Here is a 17,950-nt window from a genome sequence, read left to right as displayed (position 1 = left end):
GCATAGGAAACCCTTGGTTTCTTCCCTCCCCACAAAAATCTAGAAAACATAGAATCCATATATTGTCTATCCTTTTTGGTAGGGCGCAGTGGCAACATTTGTAATATGTAAGAAAGTTTAGGGAAGGCTATACATTTAAGAACAGTAGCCCTACCCAGCAATGATAATGGCAGATTAATCCAGCCAGTCAGAAGAGCATGGAGAGCTGCCAGGACCGGTTCAACATTACACTGTATACCATCTCTAGTGATGCAGGTACTAAGATGCCCAAGTACTTAAGAGCCTTTTGAGCTCTTTTAGGAAATTGAGCCAATATTGCGTGAACTTTGAATGGTGACGCATGCCCCGATAGAGGCAGAAGTTCCGATTTGGTGAGGTTCAGCTTGTAGCAAGCGAAAGAACCAAACCAATCAATGATAGAAACAACAGATGCTATAGAGTTGCAAGGATCAGAAATAAATAACAATATATCATCAGCAAATAATGCCAATTTGACTTCTATATTACCCTCAGAAATCCCTGTAAAAGAAGATGTGTCACAAAGAGCTATCGCCAGTGGTTCCAAGGCCAGAGCAAAAAATAAAGGGGACAAGGGACACCCCTGGCGAGCGCCTCTCTGAATATAAAATGGGGAAGAAATATACCCGTTACTCAGCACCTGAGTGGCCAGTTCCTTATATAAACAAGATAACATATCTACAAAGGCTGTTGGGGCCCCAAATATGTGTAAAGTGTCAAATAAGTGGACCCAAGTGACCACATCACAAGCCTTTTCGGCGTCGAGTGAAAGGATAACATTTGTACTGGGGCATGTCGAGGATTGCAACCATTGCATCACTGTTAGTACTTTTCTGGTATTAACAACTGACTGGCGGCCCCAAATGAACCCTGACTGATCTGGGTGTACTATAAATGGCAAAATAAGCTTTAACCTGTCATCTATGATCTTAGTAAGAATCTTATAGTATATAAGGACCAAAAGAAGGAAGAATTCCCTGTTATGGGCACACTCAGACAGTTATGTTCAAATAATTACTGAGGGGTATATTCAATAAGAGTCGGACCCATTCTGACATGCTTTTGTCGGAATGGATCCAACAACCCCTATTCAATAGAGTGTCCAAATCCAACTGTCGGATTTGAGCCTAATCCGACTGTAATTGCGGCTGTCAGCAGCCCCCAGTGTGTGAGAACACAGGGAGCTGCTGGAGCCGCACATTATGGCCACCCAGTGCCACGCTGCAGGGAGAGAGGTGCCTGGTCAGGGGATGGCCGTCAAGGTACCTCTAATCCCCGCACCCCGTAGCCTGCAGCACCGCTCCCCATCTCCTCACCTCAATCCGACCTTTTTTAAAGTCGGATTGAGATTGTCAGAAAGGGAGCCAAAACCATTTCCGACAGAAGCATGAATAGCCGCCGATCCACGTGTTTTCAGACAAATCAGGAATTCCCGACTTGTCGGAATAAAACTGCACTTTTTGAATAGGTCGGAACCCCTTCCAACCGAAATCTGTCGGAAGCTGCTGTCTTTCAGACAGCATGCGAAATATAGTGCAAGCGATAACGTGTGAAAACTTAAATTAAAGGTGAAATAAAATGTTTAACCACTGTTGTATCATTTTTCTTCACTATCTCTAATGTTCTTTTCAGTGTCTCAATATTTGTTGCAATACTCTATTGCTGAGTACTCTTTTCAGATACAAATGTATCTATTAGATTTGTGTAATAACTGTAACTTTCGTGATCTTATTCAAGGTCTAATTTGACATCAATATTTGATCAGTGCTGGCAGTGTGCACATCACTGCACCATTATGCACCCTCTCTTCACTGCATTAACCATGTCAGGACCTTGTTGTCTCAATCTCTAGTGTGCCGTATAATGTTTAATACTCAGATAGCTTATCTATAAATAGTATGTATTATTAACTTTGTTTATATCCACTGATTCAAGATATAAATATCTGTCTCACTATGATGCTGCAATCCTTATTAATGCAGTTTCACAGGAACCATTCACAGTGTCACTATGTGAAATGTTGTTAATAAAATATTTCAGACCATTGTCTCACATAATAATTAACAATCCCTTTTTGGTATCATTTAGTTTTTAACATGTGCATAGATATGGTGGAAAGAGAGGAGCAGAGCCTAACGTAGCTGCTTTCTCTATATATCTCTCCTGTGTGAGTCAATGTGAGTCATTTGTTATAATAATGTTATTTAGGAATCCCCTTTTCCCCGGGAACATCGCTCTGTTAATGTGTATACCACCTTATCCGTGTATATTCATGAAGCAATTATTTCAAAATAGTAGCACTGGATCACACATTCCAATATAAATCTCTGTCTCACTAGAATGACAGTAATTTATTGAGGGTTTACATGATCTACTGTCATACACCTTGAATTTCACTCACACATAATTCTCTCAAAATGCACTAACACAGCATGTGATTGAAATGGTTTTCATTTGATTAAAATCACTCTGCAGTCCTATTGCCGCGTGTCTCGATGTTATCCCGCTGGCCGTGGCTCCACACATGTCCTGGCGGCGTCTCCTATTATAATTCCGTCTCAGGCCTTAACATATGGCTGGCTAGGGCTTATCTCCTTCTTACACCACTCTATAGCCCTGATGCCACACGTCTCAGCGCTATCCCACTGGCTGCAGCTCCGGGACTACACACATGGTTGGTGGCGTTTATTACTGTGATGCTGTCTCCGGCATTACATATGGGCAGCTGCAGCTACAAGTGACAATCATATATGGCATATATAATCATTATTTGAATACAGTATTACTCATGAGAAACATTTAGTTTAGATAGTGGCTTAGCGATTAAAATGATAGACACATTGTATATAGTCCGTGTTAAGCAATGAAATGGGCCTATAGAACTCCAGGAGTTCAGAATCCCGGCCTGGCTTTGTGAGGACACTAAGAAATGCCAAATTAAAATGAGTCAGGTTGAAGTCTGTATAGGCTGCTGAGATCTCGCCCCAGAGTTGATGCAGTTGGAATGCAGGCTGATGAGAGGAGACAGTAGATTAACCAGGCTTGTAAGTGGGTTATTACTGTAATCAGGATGGTATTAGAAACTCCCCTTCTGCTGGAATCCAATTGGTATTGCAGAAGAGAGTTCAGTGGATTTACCAGGCTTGGACTTGGTTATTACTGCTCCAGGAATGGAGTGAACTCTTGCAGGGGTGTATTTAGAGGTCCAAGCGCCCCTGGCAAAGTAAAGGACTGGAGCCCCCCCCCCCCCCATATTTGAAATAGGGAAGGCACGTGTGCCCAAAAAATGGGCGTGGCCACTCAATAGTAGCCCAATTCTAATTACACCACAGTAGTGTGCCTTACTCACATTACACAGCACAGTAATACACATTATTCACGTTATGCTACACAGTAGTACCCCTTATACACATTATGCCACACAGTAGTGCCCATATATATATATGGGAAGGCATGCATGCTCCTGGGAAAGTGGGCGTGGCCTCACATTTTTATATAATGATATCAAACTATAAATATATAATCACACCCCCTACACATGCGCACACACACAAATAGCAGCCTTACACACAATACCCACAGTAGTTCTCCTTACACATAATGTCCCCAGTATAGTGTTAGATGCACATAATGTCCCCCAGTATAGTGCCAGTTACACATAATGACCCCAGTAGTGCAGTGCCAGATATACATAATGCCTCAGAGTATAGTGCCAGATACACATATGCACACACCGAGCCAGACACTCGAATGCCCCTACAGTGCCGCACACTTGTATGCCTCCACAGTGCCGGATATTCAAATGTCCCCACAGTGCCAGATACACGTATGCCCCCACAGTGTCAGATACACATATGCCCCCACAGTACCAGACACACATATGCCCTATGTTGATTTTACTATTAAAGGCAGCACTTTTAGGTAGATTCACTTTTAGAGGCGACAGCTATCCCCCCACCCGGTGTAGTTATTATTATCCTTTATTTATATGGCACCACAAGGGTTCCGCAGCGCCCAATTACAGAGTACATAAACAAATAATCAAGCAGGAAAACAGCAACTTACAGTTGACAATATAGGACAAGTACAGGGTAAATAAACATAGCTACATCAGCAGATGACACTGGAATAAGTATCAGGTGGCAGAAGACTGCTGGATTTGGTGCAGTTGAATATTATTAAAGTAAGAAAAGGATAAGCACATGAGGGAAGAGAGCCCTGCTCGTGAGAGCTTACATTCTAAAGGGGAGGGTAGACAGACAGGGGTGAGACAGATGGGGTACATAGAGAGCGTGGAACAGAGGTTTAGGATGAGATTTGGCTGGGTTTGGTGAAGAAGTGGGTCTTGAGAGCCCGTTTGAAGTTTTGTAGACAGGTGGAGAGTCTGAGGGGGAGAAGTAGGGAATTCCAGAGAAGTGGTGCAGCACGTGAAAAATCTTGGAGGTAGGAGTGGGAGGAAGTAATCCGTAGGCAGGAGAGTCGATGTGCATTAGCAGAGCGAAGAGGACGGGTGGGAGTGTAAAGGGAGATAAGGTCAGAGATGTAGATGAGAGAAGTGGGTGAGGGCTTTGTAAGCAAGTGTGAGAAGCTTGAAATGGATTCTGAAAGGGAAGGGGAGCCAGTGAAGGTCTAGTAAGAGAGGAGAGGTGGACGTAGTGCGTTTGGTGAGGAAGATGAGCCGGGCAGCAGCATTGAGTATAGATTGGAGTGGAGAGAGGTATTTGCCAGGAATGCCAGTTAGGAGGAGATTACAGTAGTCCAGTCTGGAGATGACCAGTGAGTGGATAAGAGTCTTAGTAGCATCCTGGGTCAGAAAGGGTCTGATCCTGGAAATATTTTTTAGATGAAAACGGCAGGTTTGTGAGAGGTGCTGAATGTGTGGTTTGAATGAGAGGGAGGAGTCAAGGATTACTCCAAGACAGCGCACTTGGGGGCTAGAGGAGATAGTAGTGCCATCAATAGATAATGAGATTGTAGGAGGTGAGGTTATGCGGGAGGGAGGGAAGATGATCAGCTAGGTCTTAGACATGTTAAGTTTAAGAAAGCACTGGGACATCCAGGAAGAGGTAGCAGAGAGACAGTTGGAGATATGAGTGAGGAGAGCAGGGGAGAGGTCTGGAGAGGAAAGATAGATTTGAGTGTCATCAGCATAGAGATGATATTGGAAACCAAAAGAACTAATGAGCTTACCTAGTGAGGACGTGTAGTAGAGGACCAAGGACAGAACCTTGGGGTACCCCTACAGTTAGTGGAAGTGAGGGGGAGGTAGAGTCATAAGAGGAGACAGAGAATGAACGGTCAGAAAGGTAGGAGGACAGCCAAGAAAGGGCAGTGTCACGCAGACCAATGGAGTGAAGGATTTGCAGTAGGAGAGGATGGTCCACAGTGTCAAAAGCAGCAGAGAGATCCAGTAGAATAAGTAGAGAGTAGTGTCCCTTAGATTTAGCAGCATGGAGGTCATTGCATACTTTTGTAAGGGCAGTTTCAGTGGAGTGGAGAGGACGGAAGCCAGACTGGAATGTGTCAAGCAGTGAGTGTGAGGAAAGAAAGGAAGTAAGGCGGTTGTAGACAATACACTCAAGGAGTTTGGAGGCAAAAGGGAGGAGAGAGATGGGTCGGTAGTTCCTCAACAGCAGGGATGCCCATTAATGATCAAAGAATGCAGCAGCAGCAGCCACTGTAATTGGCACCGGGGGCCAGCACCACAACACAATACAGGCATAACTCTACATAAACTACACCCCCCAGCAGCCACTGCTGCATACTGTGAACATTACCGGGGATTCACTTTTAAAGGCAACAGCTGTCCTCCCATCCCTGTGTAGTTCCTGCTGGTGAGGAACTACACAGGGATGGGAGGACAGCTGTTGCCTCTAAAAGTGAATCTACCTACTGCCCATGGGTGGCACCCCTGGACGGCGCCCCTCCTCAGCTGGCGCCCCTGGCGAGTGCCATCCTAGCCAATAGAAAGATACACCCCTGAACTCTTGTATGGTGGTAGGAACCGGAACCGGACTAGAAACTGGAGTAGGACTGGATGTTACCAATGTTTGGTCAGAATGAGAATCAGGAAGTTAATTAGCGGGCTGGAATCATCTGTGCAGCCCAGGAAGGATCAGACACAGACTCAGGAACAGGTGTCAGGTGAATGCAGCTTAGTGAGAAAAAACTGCACCACAGAGGAAATGCAAGCTATTTGAATAGCAGGAGCTCAGTAACTCTTCACCTAGATGAGACTAGGCTAGACAGTGCACTGGCGATTTTGCATAGCCAGTGCTGGGGATTTATATTACTGGGTTGGCTGTGAGTGGATGGAGTGAATCAGGTGACGGAGCCTTGTCCTGGCTGGGCATGGATTGGCTGATTTGCGGTTTAAATTAAGGGAAAGGGGAAAGGAAAGGAACTATTGCACTGGAGTTGTTGTGTCTATCTTATGTAGATATAGAAAAGTGCCCCAAATCTCAATACTGTATTGTTAATCGTACAGTTTGTGGGGGTGCTACCTCAGATCATGTCAGAATACATTTAAGGTAAGGGAGGAAAAAAGAAAGGATCTGTTTCTGGTGCACAAGCTTGAATTTAAATAAAAATTAACTTTTATTCATTTCTTAAAAATATGTAATGACATGTTCTATTTCATGTCCTCTGGAGTAATTTATGCGAAATATTCCAAAAACATATACATTTATTGTGTGAACATAACAAAACTGTGAATTATACAAAACAATAAACAAAAATATATATAAAAAAACTAATGAGCGTCTCTTGCGTATCTGTTCTCTAAATTAAATGTCTATGTACACTCCTTCTGTGTCTCTATCTATTTCTTTTTAAATATTTTTGTTCATATAACACGTTTATACCAGTGTCTTCCTTTAGAGGTTTGAAATAAATTATCTGACAGAAAGACTGGATACAGCTGTAAATGATACAGTAATGAATTTGTAATACTGTATCTCTTTGTTCTTAGTTTCTTTAGTCCTTGGCTCACTGCCCAGACATACCACTAAGAGGGAGTTTGGTTAAAAAGTAATCATTCCTGCAGGGGTGTATTTAGAGGTCCAAGCGCCCCTGGCAAAGTAAAGGACTGGAGCCCCCCCCCCCCCCCCCCCCCATATTTGAAATAGGGAAGGCACGTGTGCCAAAAAAATGGGCGTGGCCACTCAATAGTAGCCCAATTCAAATTACACCTCAGTAGTGTGCCTTACTCACATTACACAGCACAGTAATACACATTATTCACGTTATGCTACACAGTAGTACCCCTTATACACATTATGCCACACAGTAGTGCCCATATATATATATGGGAAGGCATGCATGCTCCTGGGAAAGTGGGCGTGGCCTCACATTTTTATATAATGATATCAAACTATAAATATATAATCACACCCCCTACACATGCGCACACACACAAATAGCAGCCTTACACACAATACCCACAGTAGTTCTCCTTACACATAATGTCCCCAGTATAGTGTTAGATGCACATAATGTCCCCCAGTATAGTGCCAGTTACACATAATGACCCCAGTAGTGCAGTGCCAGATATACATAATGCCTCAGAGTATAGTGCCAGATACACATATGCACACACCGAGCCAGACACTCGAATGCCCCTACAGTGCCGCACACTTGTATGCCTCCACAGTGCCGGATATTCAAATGTCCCCACAGTGCCAGATACACGTATGCCCCCACAGTGTCAGATACACATATGCCCCCACAGTACCAGACACACATATGCCCTATGTTGATTTTACTATTAAAGGCAGCACTTTTAGGTAGATTCACTTTTAGAGGCGACAGCTATCCCCCCACCCGGTGTAGTTATTATTATCCTTTATTTATATGGCACCACAAGGGTTCCGCAGCGCCCAATTACAGAGTACATAAACAAATAATCAAGCAGGAAAACAGCAACTTACAGTTGACAATATAGGACAAGTACAGGGTAAATAAACATAGCTACATCAGCAGATGACACTGGAATAAGTATCAGGTGGCAGAAGACTGCTGGATTTGGTGCAGTTGAATATTATTAAAGTAAGAAAAGGATAAGCACATGAGGGAAGAGAGCCCTGCTCGTGAGAGCTTACATTCTAAAGGGGAGGGTAGACAGACAGGGGTGAGACAGATGGGGTACATAGAGAGCGTGGAACAGAGGTTTAGGATGAGATTTGGCTGGGTTTGGTGAAGAAGTGGGTCTTGAGAGCCCGTTTGAAGTTTTGTAGACAGGTGGAGAGTCTGAGGGGGAGAAGTAGGGAATTCCAGAGAAGTGGTGCAGCACGTGAAAAATCTTGGAGGTAGGAGTGGGAGGAAGTAATCCGTAGGCAGGAGAGTCGATGTGCATTAGCAGAGCGAAGAGGACGGGTGGGAGTGTAAAGGGAGATAAGGTCAGAGATGTAGATGAGAGAAGTGGGTGAGGGCTTTGTAAGCAAGTGTGAGAAGCTTGAAATGGATTCTGAAAGGGAAGGGGAGCCAGTGAAGGTCTAGTAAGAGAGGAGAGGTGGACGTAGTGCGTTTGGTGAGGAAGATGAGCCGGGCAGCAGCATTGAGTATAGATTGGAGTGGAGAGAGGTATTTGCCAGGAATGCCAGTTAGGAGGAGATTACAGTAGTCCAGTCTGGAGATGACCAGTGAGTGGATAAGAGTCTTAGTAGCATCCTGGGTCAGAAAGGGTCTGATCCTGGAAATATTTTTTAGATGAAAACGGCAGGTTTGTGAGAGGTGCTGAATGTGTGGTTTGAATGAGAGGGAGGAGTCAAGGATTACTCCAAGACAGCGCACTTGGGGGCTAGAGGAGATAGTAGTGCCATCAATAGATAATGAGATTGTAGGAGGTGAGGTTATGCGGGAGGGAGGGAAGATGATCAGCTAGGTCTTAGACATGTTAAGTTTAAGAAAGCACTGGGACATCCAGGAAGAGGTAGCAGAGAGACAGTTGGAGATATGAGTGAGGAGAGCAGGGGAGAGGTCTGGAGAGGAAAGATAGATTTGAGTGTCATCAGCATAGAGATGATATTGGAAACCAAAAGAACTAATGAGCTTACCTAGTGAGGACGTGTAGTAGAGGACCAAGGACAGAACCTTGGGGTACCCCTACAGTTAGTGGAAGTGAGGGGGAGGTAGAGTCATAAGAGGAGACAGAGAATGAACGGTCAGAAAGGTAGGAGGACAGCCAAGAAAGGGCAGTGTCACGCAGACCAATGGAGTGAAGGATTTGCAGTAGGAGAGGATGGTCCACAGTGTCAAAAGCAGCAGAGAGATCCAGTAGAATAAGTAGAGAGTAGTGTCCCTTAGATTTAGCAGCATGGAGGTCATTGCATACTTTTGTAAGGGCAGTTTCAGTGGAGTGGAGAGGACGGAAGCCAGACTGGAATGTGTCAAGCAGTGAGTGTGAGGAAAGAAAGGAAGTAAGGCGGTTGTAGACAATACACTCAAGGAGTTTGGAGGCAAAAGGGAGGAGAGAGATGGGTCGGTAGTTCCTCAACAGCAGGGATGCCCATTAATGATCAAAGAATGCAGCAGCAGCAGCCACTGTAATTGGCACCGGGGGCCAGCACCGCAACACAATACAGGCATAACTCTACATAAACTACACCCCCCAGCAGCCACTGCTGCATACTGTGAACATTACCGGGGATTCACTTTTAAAGGCAACAGCTGTCCTCCCATCCCTGTGTAGTTCCTGCTGGTGAGGAACTACACAGGGATGGGAGGACAGCTGTTGCCTCTAAAAGTGAATCTACCTACTGCCCATGGGTGGCACCCCTGGACGGCGCCCCTCCTCAGCTGGCGCCCCTGGCGAGTGCCATCCTAGCCAATAGAAAGATACACCCCTGCATTCCTGTCCTACAGCTCTGTCCTTTAGAAATTTATAATGTATCATCTTGCAGAAAGGTTGGATACAATTGTGAGTGATGCAGTAATAATTTTGTAACACTCTATCTTTTGTTATTAATTTCTTTGGTCCTTGGCTCACTGCCCACACACACTGCTTAAAATAGAATTAGATTAAAAATAATCTCTCATATACTGCAGCTAAAGAAATAGTCTGTGTATACAGATCCTTATTCTCTAATTGCCGTTCTATCCAATGAGTAGAAGGTCAACAGGCCTGATGATAACACAGCTTCCGTACTAATAAGGGAGAGGGTTATTAGTATCCTCTGGAGTAAAAATATATAATAGTGTGTAATCCGAGACACTCTTCACATGCAGAATCCATATTCCATACTAAGGTAAGTGACCCATCTGCGGGGAAGACCACGCCGATTTGTGACAGTTATAGAGAACCTATAAAGGTACACATATTAGGGCAATAATATTTTATAATAATCATTGGATAGGCCGTCCGGCCCCAGTGCTTTGCCAGTTTTCAAAGCCTTAACCACTTTTTCAATGTTGTCCTTAGAAAGAGGGGCCACTAAGGAGGATGACTGAGTATCAGACATCTGAGGCGGTGTGAGACTAGACCAAAAAGCCTCCTTATTAGACAGATTAACATGGGGCTGGGAATATAACCGTGAATAAAATGAGATCAAAACCTCAGTAATCTGTGCATTGGACCAAACCCTATTACCGTCCACAGTACGAAAAGATTTAGGGGTACATTTACTAAGCAGTGATAAGAACGGAGAAGTGAGCCAGTGGAGAAATTTCCCCATCAGCCAATCAGCAGCTCTTTATCATTTTATAGTATGCAAATGATAGATGTTACTTCAGTGCTGATTGGTTGCCATGGGCATTTCTCCACTGGCTCACTTCTCCGCTCTTATTACTGCTTAGTAAATGTACCCCTCAATCACTGAAGGAGGGTGGTGCCCTTTTAATAAGAAAGACTTTAACTTGCCTGGTTTATTACCATATCTTAAAAAAAGTGGTATTTTTGTAAATTGAAATCCCCACTGTCGAAGTCAAAAATATTACATAGAGAGAACATACAGACTCCACACATTATGAGTCGCTAAGCTTGCAAATACGCGCAGCGAGCACAGCAATATATGGTAACATACGCATTTACACAGGCATGCCACAGAGAAAAATTCGACACATATTTCATACAGCACATAATTTGAACATATCAAGCGCCAGACATCATAAAGTTTAAAATTATATAATGGAGTAACGTCATGTATGTGTATCATTGGAACGAAGCAAGATGGACATGTCATGTTTGGTATTAAAGCAACCAGATTAATGTGTATATCAATTTGATGCCTGTTATTAAGTTGTAGCTCATTGCTATGAGTAGTTATGATTGAATGTAGAAATATAAAGCCACAATTCTGATGAGTACAAAAGGATCCCATTTAAAGTATGTGATAGACAGGAAACTCAGGACAGCCCTTTTGATGTCTTCAAGGCTTGCATATGAACTGACCAGTGACTCATCATGAATGAGAAAGTTCCCTCCCCTAGACTAGTCTGTGCACTCCCCAAAACTACATAGTATATAGCTGATTGCAGACACAAGAGCTGGCTGTTCTCTTTGTCCCAGATGATGATGGAGATGCTGTCTGTCCAGTGGATGCATGATTTTACACAGAGAGAGAGAGAGTGATATGGAATGGAGACTTTATTTAAGAAAAATATGGTAATTGAATCGCTGGACATGTATGTATTTGAATTAATTTGTATTAACTGCTTACTGTATAAATTGAAACCATGTAACTATATATATATATATATATATATATATATATACTGTACATTGTGATATATTGAATACATATCCTTTTAATAACAAATATATACATCAATGAGCTTTGGAACTCAGATAATGTGTGGGTGTATTGTTTTCTCTTATGGGATGCAGTGTTTTGTGATGTATCTAAAAAGAAAAGAAAAAATACAAACAGCGCTAGCAGATTTCTTATTAAAATATTTCTATTTATATTTTTATAAAATATAAAAAATCTCCTTTCCTTACCCCAAGTAAAGATATTAATATCTAAAAAACATGGCAATGTTATATAAAATAACAATAATAGCACACACAACTATATGCTCTATTGTGTGGAGTATCTTCTTTCCACAAACACCCACAGCAGTCAGCTGGATACAATTAGCTCACACTTTTATGCTCCAATGTTACAAAAGTGTCCAAGTCTCCATTCAGATACTTAGTTATTCTTTCGGCTCAAAAGCCAGAAAAGGTGATAATTTGTCAGACTTATATAACAGAGCAATTGTTGCAAAGTCTCTTGTTAGAGTATAGACTAATATTCACATGTCCATATTTTTGAACACACTGATCCTTGTTTCCAGACAAGTTAAATTGAAAGGCAAAGTCTCAGTAGTTATTCTCTCCCCTTGAGAGTAATGATATTTTTAATGCACAGCAGCAATCATTTAGTTGTCATTCAGCTGATATTGGTATGCAGATATATAGTGCTTTTCTCACGATAGCACAATCACTAATTAATTTAAACATGGCCATGTTCTATGTAAAATATTATGTTTCTCCGCCTATGGATGTCAGCGGCTTCTTCAGTCAGATGACTGAAGAAGCCGCTGACATCCATAGGCGGAGAAACGCGTCTCATTTGATCCTACTTACCCGCTAATCAGCACGCCACGAGTCTGCTTCACCACACTGGGACATAATGCTGAAGATCTCCTGATAAGGCTTCTATGAAAGGTATTTGAGCACCAGAGCCGGGAGTGTAAAGTGACGGAACCCATGAGGGACTGTGGTAATATTTTACATAGAACATGGCCATGTTTAAATTAAACTGCTGAGACTCATGAGTGATTGTGCTATCGTGAGAAAAGCACTATATATCTGCATACCAATATCAGCTGAATGACAACTAAATGATTGCTGCTGTGCATTAAAAATATCATTACTCTCAAGGGGAGAAAATAACTACTGAGACTTTGCCTTTCAATTTAACTTGTCTGAAAACAAGGATCAGTGTGTTCAAAAATATGGACATGTGAATATTAGTCTATACTCTAACAAGAGACTTTGCAACAATTGCTCTGTTATAGAAGTCTGATAAATTATCACCTTTTCTGGCTTTTGAGCCGAAAGAATAACTAAGTATCTGAATGGAGACTTGGACACTTTTGTAACATTGGAGCATTAAAGTGTGAGCTAATTGTATCCAGCTGACTGCTGCGGGTGTTTGTGGAAAGGAGATACTCCACACAATAGAGCATATAGTTGTGTGTGCTATTATTGTTATTTTATATAACATTGCCATGTTTTTTAGATATTAATATCTTTACTTGGGGTAAGGAAAGGAGATTCTTTATATTTTATAAAAATAAAAATAGAAATATTTTAATTAGAAATCTGCTAGCGCTGTTTGTATTTTTTCTTTTCTTTTTAGATATACTTGAGGGGCAGAGAAGGTCCCTTTTTTATAGTGAGCTGCAGGCGGATTTCTCTTCTTAAGATTTTTCTGAAAATGTATGTTATATATACACTAATTGAATTATCTAAGCAGCACCAGGGGGTTACTTTGTTGTGTCTGTGTGTGTTTTGTGATGTATAGCGCACATTCATAGCACATGGTAATAAGATGCGCAGGCGTCTACCGTATATATTAGAGTGGGCATTTTAAATATTTGTTAGAAAGCAATTTGGCATTTACAGATGGGGCTGCGTCTGCGATATCACGTTCTTAATTATGCACTGTACATTACAAATGCGATGCTGTGGTCGACCAGCTAACGGTGGACGCATCGTGACGCTGACAAATCATATCCGTGTGTTCTGTTATTAGTAAGGTGCTGATATGAAATTCAAGGGACAGTCTGTTTCTCATAATATTTAATATGCTAAAGCATATTTTTATTGTTGCAAAACAAAGTTCAAATAAGTCATATTGTGTTTTATTCAGATTGGATTGTTTATCTGTTAAGTAGATTTAAAAGTACATTTAAAAGTTGCTGCATAGCCATGATATAGCTGTGTTAGCATACTGAGAAAATGTGTATAGTTTTAAACTCAGGCCTAAAGTAACATTGGTGCCTGTATGGAGTGTGATTTCTTTGAGACAAAAGAGCCACATGGTTTGTCCTCCATTTTGGCCTAGCCACATGGTGTGTCCACCATCTTGTGTAAACCTCATGGATGTGGAATGGGGAGGAGCTGTGGCCATTTTAGGAAGGTCACTTTCTAAATAGCTGATTTTCAGTCTGCTCAGAACAATCAGTTTCCTTTGTCACAAAGTTTCCACATATATACAAATCCAGCACCATTCATGAGTTACCAATGAATTTATTTAACCCATACCATAATCAATTACAAATAGTTTCAATTGGGCCTAGTGAGAGTAAATGGTGAGCCAAGTGAACGTTTTTTTTTTTCTTTTTCTTCTTGTCTGTGTGTAATAACCTTACATCAAGTGGGGGGTTGCACACAGATAGAAAAAGAAAAAAAAAAGGTGTTTTTTTCTTTCTTTTCTCCCAAGACTTGTAGAGTCTGCTTACTAGGTAGGATAGCCATTGAAATGCAAATTAACTTGTGTGACTACTTTTTTTTAGTATAGTCAAAGCAACTATCTTTAATATGCAAATTAGAGGCCCTGAGAGAAACTAGTCATTCAGTGTGCCCTCAAATACATATGAAGGGGTTTCATAGAAGTGCAGTATATAGTGTGTGTGTATGTGTGTATATATATATATATATATATATATATAATATTATTATAATTAGGTGTATATTTATATCAGTGTATGTTCTGCAAGATAGCTATCCAATCTGAATCATAGCATTTAAATTATAGGTTATTAGTCATTATAGATCTGTGTGAAATCGGATACATTTGTTTGCTATATAGATAAATTTGAAATAAATGTATTTAAGGGTGTAATTATAAAACACAAAATGCAGTTCTGGCCTGGTTGTTAAGGTTTATGCAGAATAAGTGTGGGTTGTGTTAGTGAGCGATAATAGTTAGTATTGCTCCCATTTATAGAGACTGTGTGGTTTGTTTCATTGCGGATGCACTTTTGTACACATGGTACGGGCAAAGTACAGGGTCGCACACACGGCGTAAAAGGCATGCATGGTCGCGTGTTTACGCAAGGTTGCGTAGGATTGCGGGCGCAAAGTACAAATCACACGTTAGTTGTTCAATTAAAGGTGGGATAGTATACATTTAATACAATAGCACATAACTATCCGATTTCAAAAGCAGATTAGTGTAAGACTTTGTTTAGATGGTACTGCCTTTGGGTTAAAACCATCAATCGGAGGGAGTGGAAATTTTCTGTACAGAAAAGAAAAACACTGTGTATTTGTGTGAGCTGAAAGTCTGAGTGAGTGTATTGAACCCTGTGAATTCGGGATCCCGTCGTTGGTACACCAAGTAAGTAGAGGCTTGGCGGCCTGAGGCGGCTGGCTCACACTGAATACAGATAGTGAAGTACGCAAATCGTGAGATTTGCAGAGGAGCGTAATAGGGAATTGTGCATTGTGTAGTATTGAAGTAAAGGTTTTTTGTTATGCTCCGGCTGAGGAGCGCAGCTTGTATATTCGACTCCAGTGGTCATTGAGCGGATAGGTAACAAGTACCTATACGCTGTGTGATTGGACTGCGCGTTTGTGGGTGCGATACGTGACGCAACTTGATACCCTTGTGCGAACTTTTTGCACAAAACCGCGGTATCATTATCGCCGTGTAAAGCATATGCAAGCGTGATTTGTGTATAAGTGTATAGGGAGTTTTCACCGGTCTTTCTCAGGAAAATCTCCAACGGTAGATATTCACTGGAAAAGGTAAGTCACTCCTAAAAACTTCCAGTGAATAGAAGCCAGTTAGGGCCTTAAGTTGGGTACATTGCCTTCCACTATCAACAGTGTATCGTAGTACTGGCCATCGTGGGCGAGAGCGGGTGAAGAGCGCTCGGAGAACTTTCACCGTCTGCTTGCATTATGTATTTTGGTGGTGTTTGTGGGAAAAGACCCACAATGGGAGCCAGTTGCTTAAATAAGAGACGTATGGTAGCCAGGGTTCAGGCTGAAGAGCCGCGGCCCAAGGGGTCAGCGAGGTTTATTATGTGTGGGAAATATGGTCCACATGCAGAGACTTTTTGTTCTGAATGGGTACGTATGACTGCTGATGATAGGGCATCATTCCCTGGGGTTGGTGAGTTTGATCCTAAGGTATTGCAGGTGGTATGTCTAACCAAACTCATATAGGACAAGAACGGAAATATAAGAACTGTTTGAACTTGTAGCAACAATAAACAAGTAGGAAGAAAAAGAGAAAGCAAGTACACCGCCATATGTAGATGTGGAAGCAGTTACGGCCAGCATACAAACTGTAGAAAATAATAAAAATATGAAAAATATGACTATAACCTATATATGTACTAATGAATGTTGAAGTTTTATTTAGGAGGAGAAGGCGACCTGATTGGTTTCAGCCATTTCTCATGCACTCAGAGGAGTATACAACCGGTAAAAGAAGAGCAGTAGCCTGCAGGGGAAGTGGCTGAGACCAGTGGAACTGGTAAGTATGGTATCATTCGTAAACATATATAGTAAAACCCAAAAATAAAAATAAAAAAATCAAGAAAGTAATGTCAGAAATGTAGAAAAACCTGTCCGCACATTAGTATTTGCCAGTAGGAAAGCGGGCAAAGACAGGGTAACCCCCGGGTATTTCTTTTAGTTACCATATAAGAAGTATTCATTCCTAATAATGCCCCTAGTCAAGATGAGGTCAGAAATGTTTGTTGGACCATGTACAGACCCTTAATACGGGATGAGAAGGATTGAATGAATACTTTGACCTAGGAGCTTGTTAAAAAAACATTTTTTTGTCTTTTGCAGTAATAGAAAACTCTCCATCTGGATAAGATCACTGGTAAACACTAATTCGGCAAATGGGAGGTGGCTGTCTCTGTGCAAATGGACGGGCTCAATAAGGCATTGAGGGTCAGGGTGCAGACTTCTTTGCCAAATTGGAAAGGGGTCACAGTAGCTAATCTTAGAGATTGCGCTATTGAACATCACAAGATTATTGCTAGGCGCAGAGAATAACAGGAGGAGAGGTTGAGGACTGTAAGTATACAGGCACATACAGGAAAGACCCATCAGTCCAAACCCCAGATCCCTAAAGGTAAGTCAAGGTCAATAATATGTTACACTTGTAGGAAGGAAAGGCATTTTGCCAGAGATTGTAGGAGTAGTAGGACACATAGTCAATATAGACCCCCTAGACAGAAAACACAAGCCACATTATTAAACACATAGACGGGACCAAGGGACATATAGTAAGGAATCACAAGCCATATAGAAAACACAGATTCGGCTAATGGGAAGAACAAAATAAATGCAACATTACCCTTAGACAAAACTTGCTGGGGTTAAGATGGGGCCTCTAAACTTTTGCTTCTTTTTCCTAGCAGAAATGGCCCCTGATTAACTTAACAGGAGCTTTGTTAGATACGACATACATATAATGTGCTCCCGCTCAGGAAGTACAAAGTATGTTAGACACCCACGAAGACTAATGTTACATTTCACTGTTCTAGATTCATGTCCATCACAGGTAGAGGAAATTATCTCACAGATACCGGGTTCCCTATGAATTTAGGATGGACAGGACACTGGATTGATGGCTGGGATAGTCCCAATAGCGATACAACAAACACAGAATTTTTTTTAAGGGGAGTAGACCAAGTAGAGAATCACTTCCCCGTAGTGCCCAATCCAGTTGTCATTTTAATAAAATCTTCTCCACCTCTACAAACTCATCTGTCCCCAACCTCTATTCCAGAGGTTCCCAAACTGTGTGCCGTGTCTCCCTGGGGTGCCTCGGGACACTTGCAGGGGTGCCCTGAGTTGGTAATGCAGGACCAATTCAAATTATTCATGGTCAATATAATAGGCAAAACCAGTGCTGGTGGCTGCCAGTCAGAACATATGTGGCCAAACAGAAGCAAATCTTGTCCCTCACCACAC

The sequence above is a fragment of the Pseudophryne corroboree genome, chromosome 10 (assembly GCF_028390025.1).
Source record: "Pseudophryne corroboree isolate aPseCor3 chromosome 10, aPseCor3.hap2, whole genome shotgun sequence".
Lineage (NCBI taxonomy): Eukaryota > Metazoa > Chordata > Amphibia > Anura > Myobatrachidae > Pseudophryne > Pseudophryne corroboree.
This window is presented reverse-complemented; position numbering follows the sequence as displayed.